Here is a 10,553-nt window from a genome sequence, read left to right as displayed (position 1 = left end):
GTTGATGCAGATTTTGTTCATATTTTACAAATGCCCTATTCATAACTCGGGGCAAATTTGGGATTTTATTAATTTCCCTCGGGATAGCTGTGCAGATTTATGTCCCGGTCTTAAATCGGGGGAAATTCAACCTTATTAGTTGGTTCCCAATGGTTAATGTGGCACCGACAACAGTTCAAAGTCTTTGGATCTGAATATAAATCGAAGCTATTGGATATCAATTTGTGTGGAAACAGGCCCTTTGGCCCATCGAGTCCACACCGACCAGTTATCACCACAAACATTAGCACTATCCTGCACACTAGGGATAATTTACCGAAGCCAATTAACCCATGAACCCGCACGTCTCCGAAGCGCCTGGAGAAAACCCAAGTGGTCACAGGGAGAACGTGCAAACCCCGTACGGACAGCATCTGCAGTCAGGATCGAACTCTACCACTGCGCCACTGTGCCGGCCTTCTCATCAATTCCCAGGGACTTTTTATATTAGACACAAGGAACTGCAGATGCTGGTTTACAAAAAAAAAGCGCCGGAGTAACTCAGCGGGTCAGGCAGCATCTCTGGAGAACATGCGTAGGTGACGTTTTGGTTGTCTCTCCCGAATATCCTTCACCTTCTGAGGAAGCAGTGGTGTAGTTTGTTAACCTAATTCTCTAGTTCCTTAACATAATTGTGGTCTGATCATTGGTAATATTCTAGTAAATCTTCTCTGTATACTTTCCAGCTGTTGACAACTGTCTAAATTGCACTGTGTCTTGAAGGTTAATTCACGCTGTGCCACAAATGACCCTGGTAACCTGGTTAGACTAGGTGTACGCATGTGGGCATCTGGCACAGCTGTATGCCCTGTTAGTTGTCACCTTGTGGGGAATGTGGGGAATCCGCTGTGGTGGATGTTTATGTTAACTTTTATGTAGTTGTGTGTTTTGTTGCTTTTTTTTAGTATGGCTGTTTGGTAATTTGCATATCACTGTACCTTAATTGGTACACGTGACAATAAACTGACGTTTGAACCTTTGTTTTCTTTCATTCTAAGATCAAAACAAGTCTCATCTGCCGTACAGGGTGATTTGGCAAGGTGCCGTAAACCTTAACTGCTCTTGTTGCAAACAAACAGCTCCAGCAATGGGCCGAGCTGATGAGTTGGATGCATTTCTAGATGGGATCCGTTTATTCAAGCAAAGAAGGAAGTTTGGTGTGTACGGCTGCCAATCCCAGACACTGCTGATATAATGAAACATTCATGGAGCAACATATACATTTTCACATCGAGTTGTAGTCTGGATATTAGTTTAGAGATAGAGCATGGAAGCGGGTCCTTCCAAGTCCACGCCGACCATAAATCACCCGTTCGCACGAGTTCTTTGTTATCCAACTTTCACATCCACTCCCGCCACACAAGCGACATTTCAGAGAGGGCGATTAACCAACAAACCTGCACGGCTTTGGGATGTGGGAGGAAACCAAAGCACGCAGGGGGAACCCACGCAGTCCCGGGGAGAACGTGCGCAAAGGCACCACCCAAGGTCAGGATCGAACCTGGGTCTCTGGCGCTGCTAGGCATATGTGCAGGGGATGGACTGGTGTCATTGTGAGTCAGGACCATTCTTCAGATGGTTATGTTGGCATGGGTGTAAGAGTAAAGTCGTTCTCCTTCTTCAAAATATTGACAAGAATTTGCTTGCATCCAGCAAAGAGGAACAGGGACAGGGACCCTGACTTGTTACGTCCAAAGATGGAACCATTGGAGATGCAGCATTGAAAAGCAGATAACACTAATGTGTGCGGCAATATAATTATAAACCAATTACAACAGATTTTGAAGGAAGTCAAACCCAAATAATGTGTTGTAGATATACTATATTTGATTAATACATTTAAAACACACAGCCATCGTTAAATCCACAAACTGACCCACTAACCAAACACAAGTTAACTCCACTGAGACAGAACACACAACACAGCTAGATTCCCTTTACAGTACAGTTGTTGGATTCTCTCCACATACCTGGCCCCATTCCCCAAAATATTCCATCTGAAAGTTGACCTCATTCCAAGTCTTCACATCCCAAAGTTCACCCCATTCCACAAAATATTCCCATCCCAAACTATTTCCATCCCATTCCAAAGGATTTCCTTCCCAAACAATTCCCAGCCCAACATATTCCCATTCCAAAGTTGATCCCATTCCCCAAATGATTTCCATCCCAAAGTTTTCCCCTCCAAATGTTGACCCCATTCCCCAAACTATTCCCAAATGTTCCCCATTCCCCAATATTCCCATCCCAACCCATATTTCCCATTCCTAAGGTTGACCCTATTCCCCAACATATTCCCATCCCAACACTGACCCCATTCCCCAAAGTATTCCCATCCCAACACTGGCCCCATTCCCCAACATATTCCCATCCCAACACTGGTCCCCATTCCCCAAAGTATTCCCATCCCAACACTGGCCCCATTCCCCAACATATTCCCATCCCAACACTGGCCCCATTCCCCACTTCCAAAGCCCGATGCCTGTCCACCTCCCATCAGTACCTGTGCCCCAGCTCCCAGCCACATTGTTGGCCACTTACCTGGTCCCGATCCTCTGTTGCACCCTGTCAGAGAAGGGTCTCCATGCTACAGAGGTCCTCCCCAATCACCTGCCCCCTGTGGCAGAGAGTTTCTCTCCGAATTGCAGTACAACAGATAAAAACGGAGCACCCGGAGAAAACCCACGCTGTCACAGGGAGAACGTGCAAACTCCGTACACCCGTAGTCAGGATTGAACCCGGGTCTCTGGCGCTGTGAGGCAGCAACTCTACCGCTGCGCCACCGTGCCGCACAACAGCTGTACAAGACGTTGGTGAGACCCTGTTTGGAGTATTGTGTGCTGTTCTGGCAACAATGCTGCACAAGGGCAACATTAAGCTGGAAGGGGTAGCAGTAAAGATTCATGAGGATTTGGCCAGGACTCAAGGGGTTGAGTTGTAAAGAGAGAAATTGGATAGACTCGGACATCTTTCCCCTGGAGAACAACAGGCTGAGGCATGACCTTCTAGAGGTGTACAAAATAATAATAGGCATAGATAAGGTGAACCCACAAACATTTTCCAGGCTCCAACAGTCCAGAACCAAATAGAACTCAGCGAGTCAGGCAGCATCTCTGGGGAAAAGGAATTGGTGACGTTTCGAGTCGAGACCCTTCCTCAGCATGAGAGTCAGGGGAAAGGGGAACGAGAGATGTAGAAGGTAAAAAGAACGAATGAATGAATGATAGGCAAAAAGCAACAGTGATCAAGGGCTCCTGGATAGGATTAAGGTGAGAGGGGAAGTATTTAAAAGAGATCTGAGGAGTAATTTCTTCACAGAGAGGGTGGTTAGACTTGTGCACACAGCACAGCACGAACCACAACACAACCCCTGCAAATGTGACCCTCATTGCTTGCTTTACACAACATACAGTACTTTGGGTTAACACTCTTCTTGTCTGTTTACCAAGTATTACTAATTATTAATTGTGGATCAGGGGATATTATTAAGGCTGAGATAGATAGATTCTTGATTAGTTCGGGTGTCAGAGGTTATGGGAAGAAGGCAGGAGAATGGGGTTATGAGGGAGAGATAGATCAGCCATGATTGAATGGTGGAGTAGACTAGATGGGCCAAATGGCCTAATTCTACTCCTATCTCCTTATGACCGTAGTTAATTGTATTATGATTATCATATATTTATCTGTGTGGAATTGTGTAAGCAGGCTTCCAAAGCTGCAACAAGTAAGAATCCCCCATTCTGTTATAAATACTCTCAACTCTCTCTCCATGCACTGTCATTGTTTGCTCTAAGGCCTTTGGGGTTTTGTGTACTGATGTTGGGATTATGGATTGATGTAATTTTTGTTTATGATATATTATCTAAGTATTGTGCCTGCAGAGCTGCTATGCAGCTGCAAGTCAGAATTTCATTGTTCCATTGTTGGTACATACGGCATTTAAACACTCTCGACTCTTGTATTGGTGATATCATCACAGAGGAATACAAATCAAGCCCATTTTTGGAGAGCTAACACACTTTCAAGATTCGTTAAGAAAGACACAAGGTGCTGGAGTAACTCAGCGGGTCAGGCAGCATCCCTGGGGAACGTGGATCGGTGATGCTTCGAGTCAGGACCCGAAATTGAGCTCACATTTAGTGCACTGCCATCTTTTAATTCTTTTAGTTTAGTTTACCAGCGCAGGAACATGTCCTTTGGCCCACCGAGTCTGCACCGACCAGCGATCACCCCATACACTAACACTATATCCTACACACACAGGGGACAATTTACAATCTTTAACGGAGCCAGTTAAACTATAAAACCTGCACGTCTTAGGAGACTGGGAACCGGAGCACTTGGCGAAAGCCCACGCGGTCACAGGGAGAACGTGTAAACTCCGCAGAGGCAGCACCCGTTAGTCAGGATCAAAACTGGGTGTCTGACGCTGCGAGGCCACAACTCAACGGCTGTGCCGTTTATCTGTGTGTAATTGTGTAAATGGGGCTGTGGAGCTGCAGCAAGTAAGAATTAATGGTGAGATCCCAACTAATAGGATGTGGAGCAATGGCCTTGAGCATGTGTGAATGATCCAAAGCCACAACTGAGTACGTAACAGATGTTAAACACCAAAGCAGACTTTATAAAACAGCACTCAGACAGACAACTCATGGTGATAAATACTAGCCATAACAATAAATACTGTTGACACAACTGCTTATTTTCAGATTTTATGACGATGGCATTAACACATTTCGAGGCTTTTATTGCATGACAATGGATTATTAACTAACGATTAATGGCAGACTACACAATAAACGGGTGTAAGGTCATTTTAGGTCCTTGAGGTGTACTGCAGTTGAAACATCCTCGGCATAAACAAGAAGATTACTCTTTTAGTGAGAATAAAAGATAGATTAAAGATGTATGGAACTCATGGCTGGAGGAGCTAGTTCAGGCAGGGTCTATCGCAGCTTTTGAGAAACATTTGGACAGGTACAAGGATAGGGCAGGTTTACGGGATTTGGGCCAAATGCAGGCAATTGGAACTAGTGTAGATGGGAGATATTGGTCGGTGTGGGCAAGGTGGGCTGAAGGCCCTGTTTCTATGCTGTACGACTCATTATATATATATGTAAAATATAAATATACAGCCTATTATATATGTGTGCGTCTATATACATATATATATATATATATACACACACGCACACACACTCATATATATATATGTGTGTGTATGCATATATATACATACACACACAGACACAGACACAGACACACACATGCACACACACACACACACACACACACATATGTACATATATATATATATATATAGCTCATAATATTCCACACTGAAGTAACTCAGCGGAACGGACAGCATCTCTAGAGAGAAGGAACGGGTGACGTTTCGGGCCGAGACCCTTCATCAGACTGTGAGTCAGGAGGGATACAGACTGGGATATAGATTGGATTTTCAGTGATGTTGAAGGAGAGATACATTTTGGCCAGGCTGCCACGATAACTCCAATGCCCTTCTTCAAAATAATGCCATGGATTCTTTCACATTCACCCAACAGAGCAAATGGGTTATTGACAATGCAGTCTTTTAGTCTGCTCTGAAAGACAGCTTTGTCTGGAACAGTGCCTCTCAGTACTGCACTGCAGTGTTAGCTTAGACTGATCATGTCTCAATTTAACCCATAGTCTTCTGATTCAGGTCCTCCCACCAGGAGCATGGCAGAGATGCAGACCCGAGGACACAGATACTGCAAGTGCTATACTTTGCCAGTGCAGCAATGCTGGTTTAGTTTAGTTTAGTTTAGAGATACAGTGCGAAACAGGCCCTTCGGCCCACCGAGTCCGCACCGACCCGTACTAGAACTATGCTGCATACAACACCAGGGGCAAGTTACAATCTTTTTTTTTACCAAAGCCAAATTCACCGACAAACCTGTACGTCTTTGGGGTGTGGGAGGAAACTGGAGCACGCGGGGAAACACGCGGTCACGGGGAGAACGTACAAACTCTGTACAGACTTGGATGGTTAGAATCAGAGGCTAACGGCATAGCTATAACTGCTGCCGTGCAAGCAGGTGGCTTATTCACCATGGTTACCATTACGTGGTGGCACCTGGAAGTGTGCTGGTGTGGGGGTGTAGTGATACCGAGAGGTGACACAGCCCAGCATCATCAGAGACCCACACCACCCTGGCTGGCCACGCTCTCACTCCATCCCTGCCATCGGGAAGAAGGTCCAGGGGCCTGAAAACTGTAACGTCCAGGTTCAGGAACAGCTTCTTCCCCACAGCCATCAGGCTACTAAACACTACAACCTCCAAATATACTCTTAACTACATGGACTGTGGGACATTGGTTTTGTCTTTTTGCACTATTATTTTGTTTATTTGTTGTGTGTGTGTGTGTGTGTGTGTGTGTGTGTGTGTGTGTGTGTGTGTGTGTGTGTGTGTGTGTGTGTGTGTGTGTGTGTGTGTGTGTGTGTGTGTGTGTGTGTGTGTGTGTGTGTGTGTGTGTGTGTGTGTGTGTGTGTGTGTGTGTGTGTGTGTGTGTGTGTGTGTGTGTGTGTGTGTGGTGTGTGTGTGTGTGGTGTGTGTAGAAGTGTGTGTGTGACACAAAAAGCTGGAGATAGACACAAAAAGCTGGAGTAACTCAGCAGGTCAGACAGCATCTCTGAAGAAAAGGAATAGGTCCTACCTAATTTGAGGTTGGGCATTCTTGCTATTGAGGGAGTGCAGCGTAGGTTCACCAGGTTAATTTCAGGGAAGGTGGGACTGTCATATGATGAAAGAATGGAGTGACTGGGCTTGTATTCACTGGAATTTAGAGGGATGACGGGGCATCTTATACAGGTAGAAACATATAAAATTATTAAGGGATTGGACACGCTAGATGCAAGAAACATTTTAGAACCAGGAGTCACACTTTTAAGAATAAGGGGTGGGCCATTTAGAACTGAGATGGGGAAAAATGTTTTCACACAGAGAGTTGTGAATTTGTGGAATTCTCTGCCTCAAAAGGCAGTGGAGGTGGATTCATTGGATGCATTCAAAAGAGTTAGATAGAACTCCTAGGGCTAGTGGAATCAAGGGATATGGGGAAAAGGTAGGAATGGGGCATGATCACATTGAATGGCAATGCTGGCTCGAAGGGCCAAATGCCCTACTCCTGCACCTATTCTCTATGTTTCTATGTGACATATGGAAACATATGTGACATATGTAAACTTATTATTCTGTAAACAATATAATAAGCAAGGAAAAAAATCAGTATCTTGTTTATTATATTGTTTACAGAGTTATATGTTTACATATTCTGTTGTGCTGCTGCAAATAAGAATTCCATTGCTCTATCTGGGACATGAGACGATAAAATACTGCTCCCCCTCATCTTCCCCACATACCGGCAAAGAAAAAACAGAAGTTTCTTACCCAGCTTTTTGGAAACATGAGGCAAGTGGATTGGCAACAAACCGCAAGGAAGAGAAAGAGTTTAGAAGTAATCTCAATGTTGCATTTAATGAATCAGTGTAACGAAGGGTCTCGACCCGAAACATCACCCATTCCTTCTCTCCAGAGGCGTTGCCTGACCTGCTGAGTTCCGACAGCATTTTGTGTCTACCTTACATTAATGTTCATCTGTAAAGGTGACATTAACCAGTCCTGACCTGCCATGAATACAGGGACAGAATCACAAAGTGCTGGAGTTTGCAGATTATACAAAAGTGGGTGGTTTTGCAGAAAGTGGTTGTGAAAAATTGCAGCAGGATCTGGATCGATTGGCCAGGTGGGCTGAGGAACGGTTCTCTTCTTCTTGCGTATAGCGTGCACAGCCTAAAGTTGTCGGACAACTTGTTCCATTTGATCTTATTTGATTGTAACATGAACAGGTTGATTGCATTCGTTGAAACAGGGCGGACCACGTGAAGGTTGCAATCTCCCACCCCTGAGGTTGATAATTTAACACAGAGAAATGTGAGATGTTGTATTTTGGGAAGTCTACCATGGGCAGGACCTACACAGTGAATGGTGGGGCTCTATGTTGTAGAGTAGACGGATCTAGGAGTGCAGGTGCATAGTTCCTTGAAGGTGGAAACATAGAAACAAGAGGGAAATTAGATGAGTAGGCCATTCCCTTCGTGGCTGCAAGGGCCATCAGGGGGATCATGGCTGATCATCAGAACTCAGTATCCCGTACCTGCCTTCTCTCCATACCCCCTGATCCCCTTAGCCATGGGCCACATCTAACTCCCTCTTAAATATAGCCAATGAACTGGCCTCAACTACCCTCTGTGGCCGAGAGTTCCAGAGATTCACCACTCCTGCGTGACCTTCTCATCTTTTTAAAAGATTTCCCCTTTATCCTTAAGCTGTGATTGTCCACGCCAGGGAACAATCTTGCATTCATCGAAACAGGGCAGAACCACCTTAAGAATTTTGTAAGTTTCTATAAGATCCCCTCTCAATCTTCTAAATTCTAGAGAGTATAAACCAAGTCTATCCAGTTGATAAGACAGTCCTGACATCCCAGGAATCAGTCTGGTGAACCTTCTCTGCACTCCCTCTATGGCAATAATGTCCTTCCTTAGATTTGGAGACCAAAACTGTACGCAATACTCCAGGTGTGGTCTCACCAAGACCCTGTACAACTGCAGTAGAACCTCTCTGCTCCTATACTCAAATCTTTTTGCAATGAAATGGAGTCGCAGGTAGATACGGTGGTCAAAAAGGCTTTGGGCCCGTTGGCCTTCATTAGTGACAGTATTGAGTATAGAAGTTGCCGCCTGTTCTGCTGAGTTACTCCAGCTATTTGTGTCTATCTTAGAAGTTGGGAGGTCAAGTTGCAGTTGTATAAGACGTTGGTGAGGCCGCATTCAGAGTATTGTGTTCAGGTCTGTGTACCATGTTATAGGAAATATGTTGTCAAGCTGGAAAGGGTACAGAGAAGATTTACAAAGATGTGTAAGATGGAACTGCAGATGCTGGTTTAAACCGAAGATAGATACAAAAAGCTGGAGTAACTCAGCGTGGCAGGCAGCATCTCTGGAGAGAAGGAATGGGTGATGTTTCGGGTCGAGGCCCTTCTTCACATTCTACAAGAATGTTGCCAGGACTAGGGGGTCTGAGCTATAGGGAGAAGTTGAGTAGACTGAGTCTCTATTCCATGGAGTGCAAGAGAATGAGGGGTGATCTCATAGAGGTGTATAAAACCATGAGAGGAATAGATCAGGTGGAAGCACAGAGTCTCTTGCCCAGAGTAGACAAATCAATGACAAGAAGGCATAGGTTCAAGGTGAAAAGATTTAATAGGAATAAGAGGGGTACCTTTTTCACACAAGGGGTGGTGGGTGTTTGGAACAAGCTGGTAATTGAGGCAGAGACTACCCCAACATTTAAGAAACAGACAGGTACATTGATCGGACAGGTTTAAAGGGATATGAGATAAACGTGGGCAGGTGGGACATGTTGGCTGGTTTGGGCAATTTGGGCCGAAGGGCCTGTTTCCACACTGTATCATTCTATGATTATAACTCAGCGGGTCAGGCAGCATCTCTGAAGAATGTGGATATGTGATAGAAACATAGAAAATAGGTGCAGGAGTAGGCTATTCGGCCCTTCGAGCCAGCACCACCATTCAATATGATCGTGGCTGATCATCCAAAATCAGTACCCCGTTCCTGCCTTTTCTCCATATCCCTTGATTCCCTTCGCTCTCAGAGCTAAATCTAACTCTCTGAAAACATCCAGTGATGTTTCGGGTCGAGGCCCTTCGGACTGAAGACACTGCCTGACCCATTGAGTTACTCCAGAACTTTGTGTTTTTCCCCTACCGTTAATATGGACAGGCTTATGGTGGAGAATTATCCAAAAGAAAAAGCCAAAACTTATGACATGGAAAGATAAATGGTGTGCAGAGAGAAAAGGGGGGAAATTAATCCCACCCATCAATTAATTGAACCTTTAATACCATTGTAACAGCTATCCAGAAATACGTTGGATGGTGCCAGTTACACAGGCTGAGAATCTCCCTCCCCCCCCTTTCTCTTCCATCTACATGCCTCCCTCTGACTCCCTCTACAAGGTTAATTCCTGGGATGGTGGGACTGTCATATGCTGAGAGAATGGAGCAGTTGGGTTTGTACACTCTGGAGTCTAGAAGGATGAGAGGGAATCTCATTGAAACATATAAGATTGTTAAGGATTTGGACACGCTAGAGGCAGGAAACATGTTCCCGATGTTGGGGGAGTCCAGAACCAGGGACCACAGTTTAAGAATATGGAGTAAGCCATTTGGAACTGAGACGAGGAAACACTTTTTCTCACAGGGAGTGGAGAGTCTGTGGAATTCTCTGCCTCAGAGGGTGGTGGAGGCCGGTTCTCTGGATGTGTTCAAGAGAGAGCTAGATAGGGCTCTTAAAAATAGCAGAGTCGGAGGATATGGGGAGAAGACAGGAACGGGGTACTGATTGGGGATGATCAGCCATGATCACATTGAATGGCGGTGCTGGCTCG

Source organism: Leucoraja erinacea, chromosome 20 (genome assembly GCF_028641065.1).
Source record: "Leucoraja erinacea ecotype New England chromosome 20, Leri_hhj_1, whole genome shotgun sequence".
In the NCBI taxonomy this organism is placed as follows: Eukaryota; Metazoa; Chordata; class Chondrichthyes; order Rajiformes; family Rajidae; genus Leucoraja; species Leucoraja erinaceus.
Note: the sequence above shows the minus strand (reverse complement) of the source record.